We start from the raw sequence: 18681 nt of genomic DNA, 5'->3' as shown, positions 1-18681 counted from the left end.
TTCCAACATCTACTTTTAATGCTAAAGCTTCATCTTCTAAATCACTTAAATCAAGTATGGGTGAGACTCTGGGTGTTTTCCATCCTGGGGCAAAATTCCTCTCTGTCTGTGGGCCTTTGAAATCTAGAATACAATTTATCTGCTTCCAAAATACAATGGTGGGATGGGCATCAGGTAGATATTCCCATTCCAAAAGGAGAAATTGGAGGTAAACAAGGTATCATGGGTACCAAGCAAGACCAAAACCCTGCAGAACAAATCTCATTAGATCTCAAGACTTGAAAATAATCTTTATTTTAAGGTACCATATGGGTGTTGGCCTCACCCTCTGGGCATTAGCCCCATTCTCCCAGCCCACCGGAATGGCAGCCGCAGTGGCTGTAACCCAGGTAGCATCGCCCTTTGAAACCCTAGAAGCAGCAGCTATGTCCCCTCCCCAATGCTCCCTTCAACATCCTGCTGGGCTCTTAACTGCTCCTGGGAGCTCCTTTCCTTTTCTTGCGGGACAGCAGACAACCTAATCTTAGACCTGAAAGGAGCCTTAGCATTAATTAGGCAAACATCCTTATTTCACAATAAACTACATGTTATTCTAGTTAAAATATACTTTGTTTCTTTGAAACACACACACACACACACAAATATTTATAGCCATTGTTGTTGTGTGCCATCCAGTCGATTGCAACATAGCTACCTTTTAGGACAGAGTAGAACTGCCCCAATAGGGTTTCCTAGGCTGTAATCTTTATGGGAGCAGATTGTCAGGTTTTTTCTCCCACAGAGTGGCTGGAGGGTTCCAACCAATGACTTTTCAGTTAGCAGCCGAGCGCTTGACAATTTCACCACAAGAGCTCCTTATTTATATAATCATTCTCCCATTCTCCAGTTGCTGTCAAGTCGACTCCAACTCATAGGACAGAGTAGAACTGCTCCATAGGGTTTCCAGGGAGCGGCTGGTGGATTCGAACTGCTGACCTTTTGATTAGCAATTGAGCTCTTAACCACCAGGGGTCCATAGAGTGATGTATAAAAATTGTACACAAGAATACAGATAGTCACAAGGCCTGGGTAGAGTGTTTACACTACAAGGGAAGTAGGAAGGCAGTTTTGGTAGTGTTCGTATTTAGTAAAGAAAACCTGTTGCTGTGGAGTTGATTCTGACTCACAGCAACCCTAAAGGACAGAGTAGAGCTGCCCCTTTAAGGTTTCCAAGGCTGTAAATCTTTAGGGAAGCAGATCGCCCCAACCTTTCTGTCAGCAGCTGAGCGCTTAACCAGGGCTCCTCAGCGTTAGTAACAGACATTTTCATTTGCCTTCTCTCCCTCTTGGTTATAAATTTTTTGAATTAATTTTTAAGTATATCTGCACTTGGTATAGTACATTGTTGTTGTTGTCTTGTGACATCAAGTGAATTCCAGCTCGTGGTGACCCCATATGTTATAGAGTAGAACTGCTCCACAGGGTTTTTTTGGCTGTAATCTTTATAGAGAAGCCCTGGAGGTGCAATAGTTAAGTAATTGGCTGCTAATCGAAAGGTTAACAGTCCGAACCAACCCAGTGGCTGTGCGGGGGGTGGGGAAAAGGCCTGGAAATCTGTTCCCTTAGAGATAGAGATTACAGCGTAGAAAATCCTATGGGGCAGCTCTAGACTATCGTATAGGGTCACTATGAGTAGGAAATTACTCGATGGCAATGGGTTTTTATACAGAACTAGAAAAATGTTTTCACAGAACTCCGCATTTTTATGTTTTATATAGCACTTGAATATTGGTTATTTATTGAGCCAATATGTTAGGGGAAAAAACTTGATGTCGTGTTTACAGATATATTTCGTTTGGCCATTTCAGTGTTTTTTAACAATTTTTCAAATACATTTAAGCAGAGCTTGAGTTCTCCAGTTAGCCACAATCTCCAACACTCCTTATGGCCTTACAATCTTCTTCATGCACTTAGGTTACGTATCAGACCCCTGAAGATACTTGTTTATGAAATCTGACCTAGATGTTTTAGCTATATCTCTACACTGGTGGTGGGTTCTACACAAGAATACTGTAAGAAAGCTGTTTTATTTCCATTTTTAAATTAGAGAAACCGAGTGTTGCGAGTTAATGAGTTTTCTGAAGTCACAAAATTATTAAGAGTCTTGAAAGGGGTTCTACTCCAGGTCCATTAGTCTAGAAAGCAAATAACCTTGGCACTGCCCCAGTAGTTTATAACAAGTCAGACACACCAGAAATACCTGTGTGATTTAAAAAAAAATATGTATGTTCCTGATCCTTGCCCCAGGAAATTCTGATTTAGTGGAGCTTTGAGTGAGGCCCACCTGTGTTTTGAAAAGGCTCCCAAGGTTATTCTGATGTTCCCCTCTGATTAAAAGTTCCTTTTGATGGTGTCTTAGCTCCATGGCTTGGGAGGTATTTTCACAAATCTCTCAGGAGTTTCCCCCCATACTTATCTACACTGATAGCATCATCTCCCTCTCAGAGACAAAAGAGATCAACTGCACCAAAACAAATGTCTTCTGAATGGCAACCCATGGTTCTTTCTGCCATTTGCATGTCTCTTGCCAGCACTGGCAGCACCAACTGTCCCCTGCAGAGCCTAGAGATTTATTACCATAGCAAAGGGTGTACGAATGAAGGGGAGGTCTCACAATTCTGAAACCATTTTTTTTTATTTCTCTTCTATAGTTTGCAAAGTCAAGTATCTGTCTAGCACCCATGAACTTCTATCAAATAGATTTACCTCCTGTCCTGTTAGGAAGTGTCTAGGACAATCTTACAGGAATGATTAAGTCAACCCTGTACAGACAGCCTAAATTTAAGTTGGTATATCAAGTTCATCCTAAGCATTGCACATTTTGTGGGATATAATTACTGTATATGTGAAACTTGTTTTGAAGACGTGGAATAGATATTTTTAAATACCTAATAGCAGGACGAATAGCAGAACGATCTGGAGGTTTTATATACTATAATTATACACAGTTGTGTGAAACAAAGGAACGAATCCAACAGCATTTTAATGAAAAGACTGTTTAATAGAAGCCTGAGTTGTTTTATTTTTCTTGCCTCCTACCTAACACTTCCCAGCAGCATCTCAACTTCTCCTCCCTTTGGAAATTAACCATCTTTTTCGAATTATGTCTTCAGCATTCAAAGCATTCCATCTCAGGGTCTGTATTCAAATTTTCAGAATATAGGATCATCATGGAAATAGAGTCTTCGGTACTTACATAGTAAATCAAGAATCTTGTTAAGGATCACACACTGAAGAATTCACTGGTTAAGGCTAACCAAAGTTCTAGACGAATCCCAGTGATATAAACATTCTACAGGCTCTGCACTGTGCACTACAAGAGAGTGACCAACCATCCTGGTTTGCCTGGGACTGAGGGGTTTCCCAAGATGTAGGACTTCCAGTGGTAATACTGGGAATGTCCTAGGCAAACTGGGATAAACTGGGTAATCTTATCACCTGACAGTTAAAAAATGAATTTAATTAGAGCTACTGGGAGCTGTAGAAGCCATTAAACCAAAAAAAACCCAACCCAGTGCCATCGAATTAGAGCTGCTTTAAAAAACAAACAAACAAACCCCATTGCTGTCAAGTCGATTCCAACTCACAGAGACCCTATAGGACAGAGTAGAGCTGCTGCCCCATAGGGTTTCCAAGAAGCACCTGGTGGATTCAAACTGCAGAGCTTTTGGTTAGCAGCCAAACTCTTCACCTAGGAGCTTATATGCCAATAGAGCAACCAGATGTGTCTACAAATGGCCACAACATCAGACAGAATTAGGTAACAGCTATGGTAGAGTCTTGAGCATTCAACTGGAGGAACCTAGAGGGTAGAACAACCAATTCAGATTTTAAAAGATTTTGCAGGGAAAGTAGAATTGAACCGATGTTAAAAATGGGCATTAGATTGAAGGAATAACTTGCACATTAGAGAAGGATGAAAGGATTTTGTGTTTGGAAATGATAAATCATCTCAGACATGGCTGAGGCCTAGACAGGAGCAGAGGTGTAGACTGAGCTAAGAGAGTAAAGAGCCTGGATGCCAGGTTAAAGGCTTTAACATTAAGTCTGTAAGGCCAGCCTGGCTGCTAACCAAAAGGTCAGTAGTTTGAATCCACCAGCCGCTCCTTGGAAACCCTATGGGGCAGTTCTGCTCTGTCCAAAAGGGTCGCTATGAGTGGGAATCACTTGATGGCAGCAGTTTTCAACTTTTGGAAAAGGATAATGGTAATGGTAGCGCAACAAGTTGAGTGTAATCAATGTCACTTTATTTATACTTACAAATGGTTAAAACGGCAAAGTTTTTGTTTTATATGTTTTACAACAATTAAATTTTTAAAAAACAAAGGAAGGCTTTTCAGAAAGGACACTACCATTTGCATGCTTCTTGTTTGCTGTACCTGTCACTTAACCGTCAGCACCATTGAGATGAGGAGTATTTTCCTACCGGGAGGCTGTATGACAGAATTGTTGAGCACTGGGGAGCCTGATTCTACCCCTGGGACTTAAGACAATTTAACCTCAAAGCTTTAGTTTTTCATCTAGAAAATGGAAGAATACCTGTTCTTAGGATTATTGTGCATCGTGCCTGCCACATAATGCTTGTTCAATAATCAATAATTGCTATTATAATGCCTTATTTCTGGGGCATACATAAAATAAAGTGATCAAGTCCTCATAGCCAGTATGTTGTTGTTGTTATTAGCTTCCATCAAGTCAGCCCCGACTCATAGCAACCCCATGAACAGTGGGATCTGACCATTGTGATCCATAGAGTTTTCATTGTCTGATTTTTTGGAAGTAGGTTGCCAGGCCTTTCTTCCTAGTCTGTCTCTGGTGAAACCTGTTCAGCATCATAGCTATACACAAGTGTCCACTGACAGACAATTGGTGGCTGTGTATCACATGCGTTGGCTGGGAATCAAACCTGGGTCTCCCTCATGGAAGGTGAGAATTCTACCTGCTGTGATTCTACTGAACCACCACTGCCCCCTTAGCTAGTAAGTAGAGAAGCTAAAATGTGACATCAGGTGTGTCTCCAAAGGTGATGTTTTTTCTTTTTACTTTTCAACTCTAAAACCAAAACCAAGTCCGATGCCGTCAAGTTGATTCTGACTCATAGTAACCCTATAGGAGAGAGTAGAACTGTCCCATAGGGTTTCCCAGGAGCAGCTGGTGGATTCGAACTGCTGACCTTTTGGTGAGCAGCTGAACTCTTAGCCACTGAACCACCACTGTCTCCTAATGTGAGGGAATTGTTCTGATGTATATATTAGGAAGATGTTCCCCTTGGTGTTATAAAAGAGGCCTTGAAATGATGGGGCTTGAACCAGACAAACCAGTGAAGAAGCTATTTAAAATATTTAGATGACAGAGAGGGGGACAGAAGCTGGCTGAATGGACACGGGGCATACAGGGTGGACAGGAGGAGTGTGCTGTCTCCTTAGAGGGAGAGCAACTAGAAGTGCATAGCAAGGTGGATATAAATTTTTGTATGGGAGACTGACTTGAATTGTCAACTTTTCAGTTAAAGCGCAATAAAAATAAATAAAATATTTAGATGAGAAGTAGCAACAGTAAAGATAAGAAGAAGGGGACAGTGGTTAGATACACATTTGGGAGATAGGCGTAATAGAATTATGTATTTTGATTTATGTCAGGTGAAAGAAAACATAGTGGTTCCTAAGAGTTCTAAGCTAAGGGAAGAGAGAATTTGTAAGATAAAGAATTTTGATTCTTATTTCTAATAATAAAAAAAGAATATGAAATGCAGGAAATTATATAAATAAATCTCTTAATCTCACCATATTTCTATATTTGACATATTTCTATGCTCTTCTATATTTTGCAGAACTAAAATCACTCTGTCAGTAAAATTTTGAATCTTAATTTTTCTCTTGTTCTATCAGCATTTTTCTCATGTCAAAAAAGAAAATTAAACCAACATTTTTAAATGACTATATAAAACTTTCCATCCATCACAGACATTTTGGATGTAAGTTTGTCTGCCCCTTACCCCAAAGTCTGCATTAGTGTTTAATTTGTTAAACTGATTTTGGTAATCAGACTCTCAATTGTATTGTTAGGACTGACTATGCGACACCATTGTGATTTGTGATTCTGAACCTCTATTGCCCAGAAAAATTTCTTCTGAAGCCTTAAAGATTGTGCTGTCTTAAAGGTTTCATATCGGTAGATTCAATATGAATGTTTCAATCTGGAGCAAGTACAAGGCAAAAATGTCTCAACTGTAGCTGCTGATAAGGTCTTCAGCGTTTCAAACTCTCAAGTGCTTTGCGAATTGAAAAACACTGGTACTGTTCTGCAAAAGCAATACTTGCTGTATCTGTACCTCAGTGATGTTCATTTAATTAGGAAAACATTTATTAAGTGACTGCTGTGGGTGAAACCTGTGCTAGATTCTAGCATTAGAGATGAATTGAATATAGACGTTGCTCTCTAAGGCAGTTGCTTAAGGGGTAGATTCCGAGACCCAGTAACCAAACCCAGTGCCTTCAAGTCGATTCCGACTCATAGATTCCAAGACAGTGCCTCTGAAATTATGATTCAGTAGGTCCTGGAATGTGTCCTTTTAACGAGACTACCAGCTGTCTCTGATGCAGGTGAGAAATACAACCAGTAGGTTTTAACTTTGATCCACAAAATACCAGCTAAGGGATCTTGAAAAACGTCACTCAATTCCTTGCTTTCTTCATCTGTAAGACAGAAATAATAATTATATGCAGAATCGAGCTGTGAGTTTGAAAACAGGACAGGCTACGTATTTTGCAGGGCCTAGTACAATTTTTTTTTTTTTTAGTACAAAATGAAAATATGGGCCCCCTTTTAAAAAAATAAGAATTTCAAGAGGGCGATGTTATTGTTGTTAGGTGCCACCTAGTTGGTTCCAACTCATAGCAACTCTGTGTACAACAGAACAAAACACTGCCTGGCCTGCGTGATCCTCCAATTGTTGCTATGTTTGAGTCCATTTCTGCAGCCACTGTGTCAATCCATCTCATTGAGGGGCTTCCTCTTTTGTGCTGACCTTCTAATCTACCAAGCATGATGTCCTGCTCCAGGGACTAGTTCCTCCTGACAGCATGTCCACCATCCAAGGAAACAGCAGAGCATTAAACCAAGTGTGGGGCCCTGTGCAACTATCCAGATTGTGCTCCCATGAAGCTGGCCTTGACTGAAAATGTATACATATAAAATATATAAATGTACCCACACACATATATGTACACAATGCTCAAAAATAAAATATAATGTTCCACCTGGGAGCCAGAAAAGATTTTCATAAAGAAGGTGATGCCTGAGGCTTGAAGGATGGGAGCATGTCTGTATGTGGACATGGCTGGGACAACGCACACCTGGCAGAGAGAGCACAGACTAAGAGGCTTAACTTGCAAGAACTACTGCTAGGTTGCTGATGCCACACAAGGTCAGCAAAATGATTGTCTGAGGATTAAGGAAATAATGGATGTGAAAGCGCTTAGGATGCCATCACAAATAGTTCTCCCCTGTTGTCAGTTGCTGCGGAGTTGATTCTGACATTGCTCCCCTAAGATTTTCAAGGCTGTGACCTTTCAGAAGCAGATCACCAGGCCTGGCTTCCAAAGCACCTCCGGGTGGTTTTGACTGCCAAGCTTTCAGCTAGTAGTTGGCACCACCCAGGGACTCCCCTTGGTGTTTGTTGTGGAATCAGGAGTGACCATATAGGACAGAGTAGAATTGCCCCATAGGGTTTCCTATATGGGAGCAGATCACCAGGTCTTTTCTCCTGCAGAGCTGTTGGTGGATTTGAACTGCCCACCTTTTGGTTAGCAGCCAAGCACTTTAACCATTGAGCAGCCAGGGTTCCTTGGACTCCCCTTGCTGTGGCATGCTAAGAGCCATGTTCTTTCCTTTGTTGTTCATCCACTTGCTGGCTAGGCATCAGTCAACCACCAGGGGGCATGTTTGATCCCAGGAACCTGTTTGCCAAAGTAATACTCCTTCCCCAACGAATTGTTTGGTGAAACAAATTTGAGAGATTAAAATACACCGTGGTACTAATCCAGATATTCACTACCCTAGAATAATGGAAAAAGAGCACCTATTTTTTTAAGTTTTTATTAAAATTTATTTAGTGCTTTTTTTTTTTTATAACCCAGCACTTTTACAATCAGTTTCAATGTATTAATTCATTTAATTCTCATGACTTTGTGAGGAGGCATAAATATTATTGGGTTTTTTAAAAATAAGGAAACAGAGATCCAGTAAACACTATATTTCAATACCCATTTCCCAAAGTCCAGAGGTAACTACTGATAAGTTTGGTGCATATCTCTTGAATTTTTTTCTATGTGGAAACAAATTTCATATGTATCTATATTTTTATATATATTAAAAGCAACCCTGGTCATGCAGTGTTTAAGTACCTGGCTGCTAATCAAGATGTCGGCCATTTGAACCCACAAGCCACTCTGTGGAAACAAGATGTAGCAGTTCACTTCCCTAAAGAGTACCCCTTGGAAACTTCTCTGCTCTATAGGGTCATCATGAGTCAGAATCAACTTGACAGCAACAGTTATATGTGTAAAATATAGACAGTTGGTTTGATTGTTTTAGGAAAGTGGGATCATGTATGTATTGTCTAAAATTTGTCTTGTTTTTTACATAATCTATTTAGGCATTTTCCATAAATGTGTATAGATCTATCTCATTTAACAAAGCTGTCATCTCCCATTGTGTGAGGTGTACTCTAATTTATTTAGTCATTCACCTATTGACCATCTAGGCTGACTCGCTTCTCCGCTATTTCACGTAATGCTGCGTTGGACTTCATTGTACATGTATCTTTGCTTTCTCATGCCAGAATTTCTTTAGGACTGATTCCCAGCAGTGAAATTGCTTTGTCAAAGCATATGCAGGTTTTAGATTTTGATAGATATTACCAGATTGTTCTCTCAGACTTCAACAATGTCCAGAAGTCTTATTTCTTTCCTACCCTCTGGGCTGTGTGTTTTCTTTCCTTGTTAGAAGAAATAAGATTCTCCGGTCTGCTGTGACTGGTGTTTTGAGTACACTAAAGACTATGATAGACACAGAATGTTTAACCTGGCTAACGGGCAAGAAGAATTTCTTTATTGGTGTTTTCTTATGAGTTACCAGAATATTCATATGCATGGATAGGGAAGGGGCAATACTGGAAGAACCTCTCTAGTATTACAATAATTTCTCCTGGATGGAGAAATTAAAGGACAAGCAAGGAACAGGCAGCTATAACTCCTAGAAAGGGAGCTGGGGGTAAGATACCTTCACTTCTGTTTACTCTGTGGGTAGCAGAGCTAATATATTCGTATGAACATAGAGAAAAACTTACTCGTTCGTTGAAAAAATGCTGTTTATGTTCCCAGTCTGATAGAAGGTCTGATCCAGGTTAGAAACTGGCAAAATTGTCACAAAAGGAGAGACTGGAAGGGGGAGAGTAAGTGGGAGTATGGAGTAAGGTGTATATAAGCTTATATGTGACAGACTGACTTGATTTGTAAATGTTCCCTTAAAGCTCAATAAAAATTATTAAAAAAAAAAAAATGTACTAAAGTCCCTACCTTCAAGGATATTATACTACATAAAGATGGATAAGCATTACCTGCAAATAACTATATTTGAAATTAACATGTAAAATGACTCACCTAAGAGAACATAGCCAATTAGTGGCAGACTTAACTACAGAAATCCATACCTTATCTTGTATTAGCTATGTAATATGTGTTTGAGATTGACAGCTAAATATTCTCAACATGTACCACTGATACTACCAATGTATATTGAAAACTAATCCTAAAACAGAAAAAAAAGAAAATGCATTGCCATCGAGTCAATTCTAATTCATAGTGACCCTATAGACAGAGTAGAACTGCTCCATAGGGTTTCCAAGGCCATAAATCTTTAGGGAAGCAGACTGCCACATCTTTCTCCCATGGAACAGCTGGTGGGTTAGCAGCTTTTTGGTTAGCAGCTGAGCACTTTAACCACTGCACTATGAAAGCTCCTCTAATTTAACCATAGGATAAGTATAATGCAGAAATTTAGAGGGGAAAAAATGTATTATCACTTCTAGCTGGAGACATTTAGAGGTTTAATGGCAAATGTGGTATTTGAATATGAACTTGAAGAGTGGGAAGGATTTCAACTTTTAGTGATTGGTGGGAAAGGGAGGAATTCTATGTCTAGAGATGAAGAGGACAAACAAGTTTGGGGGATTTTGAATCCAAAACATGCTAAACCAAGATTGTAAAGAATTTGAAATGCTAGAGAAGAGAGTTTTCCTAAAGATTCCAGAGCTATCAAGGGTTTGGGAAATGCATAGTGAGCCGTAGCTTTGTTCTAGAATATGCTATCATAGGCAATGTTGACTTCTCAAGTAATTTTTCAGGACTTTATTTTGCCGGAAGGGAAAATGAATGGGACATCAAAATTAATTCCCCTTAAAATTATTTCCATTTTCACCTCCTCTACTTAAAAAAAGGAAACTTCAGGGAAGTAAGAAATGCTACCAAAAATGGCAAATTTCAAGAGGAAGCAGGGTGTTTATCTGATTATTCTAAACCTCAACAGACTATTCAGCAATTAGGCAAAATGGCATGGCTGCCCCATTTGAGCAGATGCGGTGAGCTTCAGATGGAACAAACCTGGGATGTGACTGAAATGTTCACCAGTGTAATCAAGGAAAACTTTCATTTGAAAATTAATATAGTACATTATATATAGTATTTTAATTAATATAGTACATATATAAAACAAGTATCTTTTCCACTTCCAACACGGCTCTTATCTGCCATGTCATGATCATTAATGGTACCAAAAAAAAGCCAAACCAAACCCATTGTCATGAAAATTCTGACTCATGGCGACCCTATAGGACAGTAGAACTGCCCCCATAGGATTTCCAAGGAGTGCCTGCTGGATCCAAACTGCCGACCTTTTGGTTAGCAGCTGTAGCTCTTAACCACTACATCGCCAGGGTTTCCTCACTAATGGTACGACATATTAAAAGTGAATCAGCACCCTAAGGAAAGGTAACTGAACCTGTAAGTAATGAAGTCACTTAAAAAATGCACCAAATATATTTCAGCGCCCCCCCCCCTCCGGCTTTCCATGGACAATGACCTCTGAAGAGGCATTTTATGTGCCTGCATTGTCCATGCATACAAGTGTGACCCAGCTAATATAGCGCATAATTCTGGTCACCAAAAACAGAAAATCGTTGCCTTTGACAGCACAGTCTCAGGCATTGCGGAGGAAAGGGTGCTGACTCTGTCTTCTGAGTAAAAAGGAACTCGTAGCAATCAAGGCCTGACATAAAGATGTGATTTCAAGCCTCCTGTGATGAAGCCAGATTTTAGCTGCAATGCTTTTAAATAATGAGTCTGTCGTAATCAGCAAGTTATTTACTATTCAACTGAGCCTGAGAGGAGACATTTCAGACTGAAAAGCATTGAAGTGCCTTCATCTAACAGAGGGATTCAGTCCTTTCTGTTTTTTAAAAAAGTGGCTACCGTTCATGACAACCTGTTAGCAAGTGTTGTTTTGCGAGATAACATTAAACATTAATGTTCAGACATCTCAAAGGAAACATATACAAAATAGTAATCACACAAGGACACACCTAGGTTACAAGATGCAGAACAGAATTTTATAAAACAGGTTTTATAAAATAGGTGTAAACCAGAGTTGGGGCCAGTATCCCAACAGGTAAAAAGATTTATGGTCTTGGGGATATTTCCATCCTTCCAAATGACTGTACCATTCACCACACCTGGGTTGATAACTCCTTATTTTCCTAGAGCAATCAGCTAATTTAGAAAGGATTGTATTGCCTAGAACTAAATGAAAAACAACAGAGATGTGGTGATCTCAGGCTTAATAAAAGAATATAAATAATTGCAAAATTTTCATAGATTATGTGGTTTATATAATTTTAATTTTTTCACAGATTATATAGTTATACAATTTTGATTTTTTACGTGGTTTATATAATTTACAATGTTTTGCTTCCATTCTTGCGAAGTCCAGTTTATGGGCAAACATCTGTCTCTAACAGTGCATGATCCTTTATCCTATCCACCCTTCTAGTACTTTTGTGTGTATTACTAATCCTAATGTCAACCATTTAAAGTTAAAGAAATATTTCCATGTTAAAACCAAAGAAATGGAGCTTCTGTTAAACTGGTTTTTAAGTGGCAGAGCTGGGCTTACAATCAGGTTTAGCTCTTTCAAAGCCTGGGTTCAGTCTACTACGACAATTTTTTTTATGGTTTGCAATCTGTTTATGTCAATGGTCTGATTTAATTTTCACGATGACCATGTGAAGACATGGTATTCTCTTCTCTCCTATCCCTTACTACCAAGCTTTTGAAAGGGATCGTCTACAGTCGCTTTTTCTGCCTTCTCACTTAACTTACTCAACCCTCTTTAGTCTTGTTTCCTATCCCATCATATCACCAAAACCATACTAATTGCTAAGTCCTTTCATAACTCACCTTGGTATTTACAGCTCTCAGCTTCCTTTGTCTCTTGCATTCTGTGATAACACTTTCTGTTTTCCTTTTAACATTCCAGCCCCTCCTCATTTTTCCCTGCAATGTCTCCTTCCAGGCTTTTAGGGTTTTGGGGCGGAGGGGGGGCGCTCTGCCTTATTTGCTCTTCTAAATATACACTTACTTTTTAATGGTTTAATTCACATCCATAGCTAGAGAAGTAATCAGACCAACTAATAAAGGGCCTTGAACACAATGATGAGAAATTTGTGTATTATTCTAAAGGCAGAAGGAAACCATTGACAGATTTTTAGGAAGGAAAATGACATGATGGGATTTGTTTTTTGGAAAGGAGCATGGACTAGAATGAGTTAAGACTAAAGTAGGAAGTTATTACTGCAGTTCAGCAAGAAAATCAGATGACCAAACTAAAATGTAAGACTGCATTAAAAGAGGAATTTAGGAGACAAAAGGAACTGGGACTTAATTGATTAAATATGATATGCAAGGAAAAAAAAATGGAATGACTCCCAGTTTGACTTTGATGGCGATTAGGTCGTGATATCCCTGCTTAAGACAGGGATTGCAGAAGGAAAAAGAGATTAGGGGAAGTGAGGTTTTGAGACAATAGGAATGAGATACCTATGAGAAAATCAGGTAGCCATATATCCTGGAAAGAAAGTAAGAGAATATGGATCTGAGGTTGGGGAGAGGGTTTGACTAGAGCAAAAGATTTTCAAATAGTCAGTTTCTACACAGTAGAAGAAAGTCATGAGTGACATCTTTGAAGTGGAACTTACTGAGTGAGAATAATACTGAAATGAAACTCTTGAAAAAATAAATATAAAAATTAAATTAAAAAAAATAGTATTGGATTACAAGCCAAAGTATAAAGCAAACATCCATAAGTTCATACTGATAAAAACAAAAAGCAAATGAATTAGTAAATGGGAAAGAATAATTTCAAATGATTTATGCAGCTGCTCAGCACTCAAGGAGGGGGATCGTGACTCCCCATTTCTTAAGTGTGGGCTGTGCAGAATGACTTCCTTCTGAAGAGTACAGTGTGGAAACCTACCCCCGCCCCCACCAAAGACCCCATTGCCTTCGAGTTGATTCCAACTCGTAGCGACCCCATAGGACAGAGTAGGGGTTTCCAAGGAGTGGCTGGTAGATTCAGGCTGCCAACTGACCTTTGGTTAAAAGTGGTAGCTCTTAACAACTGCACCACCAGGGTTCCTCAGTATAGGGTTGGGTGGGAAGAGTCACTTTACAGTAGAGAAACTGACCAACACCACTGAGCCAGGTGAGCAAGGTCAACATTAATAGTTATAAATTATGTTAATAGTATCCTTGATATGAGGTGAAGAAAATACCACTTTACCTCTGTGATTTTTCTCCCAATAATCCATACCCCCAATCTTATGAAAAAGACAGGAAACTTCCTATAGTGGGGCACCCTACAAAACACCTGACCAGTATCCCTCAAAACTACCAAGGTCATCAAAAACAAGGAAAGTCTCATGACAACTAAATGCAATGTGGTGTCCTGGATGGGATTGTGGAACAGGAAAAGGACATCAGGTAAAAACTAGGAAAGCTGAGTAAGCTATGGACTTTAGTTAATGATATCAATATTTTTTCATTAATTATTAACAAATGTACCAAATGTACTCTATGTTAATAATAGGGGAAACTGGGTGCAGGGGATATTGGAACTCTCTGTACTGTCTTCAGAATTTTTCTATAAATCCCAAAGTTTTAAAAATAAGGTCTATTTGTAAAGAATTGAATGCTGGTAATACCTCTGCCCACCATTCTAGTGACTGTGTCTTCAGAAAGGGCCTGGCTCATTTCTTCTGAACTCGTCTTAGCTTCACAGAGCTACGTTTGCCTTACAGCATGTTTCTCTTTTTCCATTTCATGCCAGAGTGCTGAGTGAACATCAGCCATTTCTTAACTGTTGCTTCTGATACTTAAGCACTCAAAATTTTTATCCATAGAGCAAGAGTTCCTCTAACTCACCAAATTATGGCTCTATGTTATTTGGCCATTTAACAGCTATTACATCAGCCCAGAATTTGGTAGTTAGCAAAGGGGAAATATGTTTTAGTTATCTTCACGATCCTTTAAAGAAGTCAGGGAGCAAGATAAAAAAGAGCTCTAAGACAAAAGGGAAAATGTTCAAATATTGTTTGGTTTAAGCTGTTTTAGTTGAAACTAATCAGGAGCCACCGCATTAGCTTTGGGGTCCTAGCTTTGCCTCTTTACAACAGTGTGACCTTGGGCAAGGTCATTAATCCCTCTCAGCCTCAGTTTCATTGTATTTTTTAAAGTGGTGGCCATTGTGGTCTTTACAGCATTGGACTGATGCCAGGCTTGAGTGAGAACATATATATAATGCCTGGCATACAGGAAAATCCTCAAAAAGAATTGGCATTTTAAAAAATTACTATTATTACTATTTTATTAGTAGCAATTATTATTATTAAATTTTTTTGAAATTCAGTAATTTATCAGTTTTAGGTGACTTCATGATTTTCACAGGTGCCAATATCAGAGTTTTAGAATAAAAAATTTAGGACTAAAAATGAGGACAAATGTGGTACAGTGGTTGAGGGCCCTGCTGCTAACCAAAAGGTCAGTGGTTCAAACCCACCAGCCATTCCATGGTAGAAAGCTGTGGCAGTCTCGTCCCATAAAGATTACAGCCTGGGAAACCCTATGGGGCAGTTCTGTCCTGTCCTGTGGGGTTGCTAGGAGTCAGAATCAACTTGATGACAATGGGTTTGGTTTTTTACGTCTAGACCATGAGTAGCAGAAAAGTTAATTCTGCCACTGTCACTACTTATGAGCACGATTGTCGAAAAAATGAGTTTGAACTAGGTGAATACCCAGGTGTGTCTTTAAGCTCAAAAATTACTCAGGCAACATCAGCAATTATTTCATTCTTCACCTCCATATGAATGACCCTGGGGAAAGTAAACTGTCCTCTAGGCACATGACACCCCTAAGGGCCAATTATAATTTCGTGTCTGGTGCATATGTATGATGCGGATGAGGGAGAGGGCAGGAAAGAGAAACCCCTTACCACGGGCCAAGCCCTGGGTTCTCACTTGGTTTCCTGAACTATGAGAACTGGTGTTATTGTCCCGAAACAAGGACACTTAATAAAAGTTGGAATAAATTTGAATCCAATCTACAGAGCCCTTGCTCTTCACAATGTAAGGCACAACCTCTCTAGCAGCAAAAAAAAAAAAAATACTGAATACACACGCATGCACACACACAAACACCTATGTACACAACCACACACACCCACTATACAGGCATAGGCCTGAGTGTTACATGTGGGCCAAATCTTTAGTGTTGTTGCCCGTCAACATTGGTCTAGTAAACCCAAACCCACTAACGTCAAGTTGGTTCCAACTCATAACCACCCTATAGGACAGAGTAGAAGTGCCCCCTAGGGCTTCCAAGCCTGTAAATCCTTTACAGAAACAGACTGCCACTTCTTTCTTCTGCATTGGTCTAATAAAACAAACAAACAAAAAAAAACCAAACCCATTGCCGTTGAGTCGATTCCGACTCGTCGTGACCCTATAGGACGGGGTAGAACTGTCCTGTAGAGTTTCCAAAGAGCGCCCGGTGGATTCGAACTGCCAGCCTTTGGGTTAGCAACCGTAGCACTTAAGCACTAAGCCAGGAGGATTTCAGTATTCTGTATATTGGGAGTGTTAGCAATTCACATGCTTTCACATCACAGGGCTGCTGTAGGGAACAATTAAATGTCTGGAGCCTGCTAAGGATTATCAAGGGCTAGCAATTTCCCTCTAAGGTAATTACTTGTGAGTGAGCCATAAAGGGACAGTTAAAAACCCACTTCTATTTTAATATCATTTTCAAGAGATAAAAAGGATTAAAAAAATTCCATAATATCTAAATTTGGTAGTGCTGTTTTGGAGGGGAAGAAGCTTTACAGTCTTGCGCTTTTTAAAAAGGCATAATTGGCCTGCTTCAAAAACTTCTGTAGTTAGAATTTTTATTGGGGGTAAATCATTAGAAGCTCCACTATGAAGCAGACTCTCTTTTCCAGCCATAAGTGAGTTCTTACACAGGCAATCGGTAACCCATGCAGCCAGCGCCAGTAACAATGTTTTCAAGTGTCTCAGTTAATTTTCATCCAGTGATCTGTGGCAGTGGTTAAGACTATACAGGGCCTCGATTCAAATGGCCAGTTTTTTTTTTTTCTAATTAAACAGTACACACATTGTTTTATGGCATTGGTTAAAAACCCCATGACATGTCAACACTCTCCGTTTCTCAACCTTGGGTTCCCTATTACCAGCTTTCCTGTCCCCTCCTGCCTTCTAGTCTTTGCCCCAGGGGCTGGTGTGCCCCTTTAGTCTTTTTTTTTTTTTTTTTTTATAATAACTTTTATTAAGCTTCAAGTGAACATTTACAAATCCAATCAGTCTGTCACATATAAGTTTACATACATCTCACTCCCTACTCCCACTTACTCTCCCCGTCTTGAGTCAGCCCTTTCAGTCTCTCCTTTCTTGACAATTTTGCCGGCTTCCCTCTCTCTCTATCCTCCCATCCCCCCTCCAGACAAGAGTTGCCAACACAATCTCAAGTGTACACCTGATATAATTAGCTCACTCTTCATCAGCGTCTCTCTCCCACCCGCTGACCAGTCCCTTTCATGTCTGATGAGTTGTCTTCAGGGATGGTTCCTGTCCTGTGTCAACAGAAGGTCTGGAGAGCATGACCGCCGGGATTCCTCCAGTCTCAGTCAGACCATTAAGTTTGGTCTTCTTATGAGAATTTGGGGTCTGCATCCCACTGCTCTCCTGCTCCCTCAGGGGTCCTCTGCTGAGCTCCCTGTCAGGGCAGTCATCGATTGTGGCCGGGCACCAACTAGTTCTTCTGGTCTCAGGATGATGTAGGTCTCTGGTTCATGTGGCCCTTTCTGTCTCTTGGGCTCTTAGTTGTCATGTGGGCTTGGTGTTCTTCATTTTCCTTTGCTCCAGGTGGGTTGAGACCAATTGCTGCATCTTAGATGGCTGCTTGTTAGCATTTAAGACCCCAGACGCCACATTTCAAAGTGGGATGCAGAATGATTTCATAATAGAATTATTTTGCCAATTGACTTAGAAGTCCCCGCAAACCATGTTCCCCAGACCCCCGCGCTTGCTCCGCTGAGCTTTGAAGCATTCATTTTATCCCGGAAACTTCTTTGCTTTTGGTCCAGTCCAATTGAGCTGACCTTCCATGTATTGAGTGTTGTCTTTCCCTTCACCTAAAGCAGTTCTTATCTACTGATTAATCAATAAAAAAACCCTCTCCCACCCTCCCTCCCTCCCCCCCTCGTAACCACAAAAGTATGTGTTCTTCTCAGGTTTACTATTTCTCAAGATCTTATAATAGTGGTCTTATACAGTATTTGTCCTTTTGCCTCTGACTCATTTCGCTCAGCATAATGCCTTCCAGGTTCCTCCATGTTATGAAATGTTTCAGAGATTCGTCACTGACAAATGGCCAGTTTTTTAAAGCAGATGTAAGATTCTCTAGGTCTGTGTTTCTTGACATCTCAAGCCCCAGCCCATTCAGATAAGTCAATTTCATACCTTCACCCACTCTCACTACATCTGACAATTACTGTGTAGGGTCCATCTCCTGTATATTCCTGTCAGTCAAGGTTTCATTTAGCTTTAGTTGGTTATTTAAAGTCCCTGGGTGGTACAAATGGTTTGCAGCCGTCTGGTAACCTAAAGGTTGGCGGTTGGAACTCACCCAGTGGCAGTGCAGAAGAAAAGGCCTGGCAATCTGCTTCCATAAAGATTACAGCCAAGAAAGCCTTATGGAGCTCTTCTACTCTGTCACAGGGGATTGTCATGAATCGAAACAGACTTGACAGCACGAGACAACAGTTGGTTATTATGGCACTGCATATGTCTTTTCCACCCATGACACACTCAGAGCCAAACATTTTACCCCATGCACATCTCCCAAACCCCAGAGTTTAAAATAAAATGGGACTCACTTAGTGGAAGAGTGTGTGCCTGAACTGTGGTGTGTGTTATTTACTTGGAGGATGCTTCTTATCCTAATAATTGTACTACTTATT

General features: G+C 40.0%; 1 protein-coding gene across 2 annotated transcripts in view; it reads left to right on the top strand.

The window, feature by feature from the left end:
* ATP6V0D2 (ATPase H+ transporting V0 subunit d2) overlaps positions 1-18681 on the top strand; it is a 53684-nt gene that overhangs the window by 19660 nt on the left and 15343 nt on the right. The gene's annotated exons all lie outside the window — the stretch shown is intronic.

The sequence above is a fragment of the Elephas maximus genome, chromosome 15 (assembly GCF_024166365.1).
Source record: "Elephas maximus indicus isolate mEleMax1 chromosome 15, mEleMax1 primary haplotype, whole genome shotgun sequence".
Classification (NCBI taxonomy): Eukaryota; Metazoa; Chordata; class Mammalia; order Proboscidea; family Elephantidae; genus Elephas; species Elephas maximus.
Note: the sequence above shows the minus strand (reverse complement) of the source record. Positions and strands in the feature narration are given on the sequence as shown.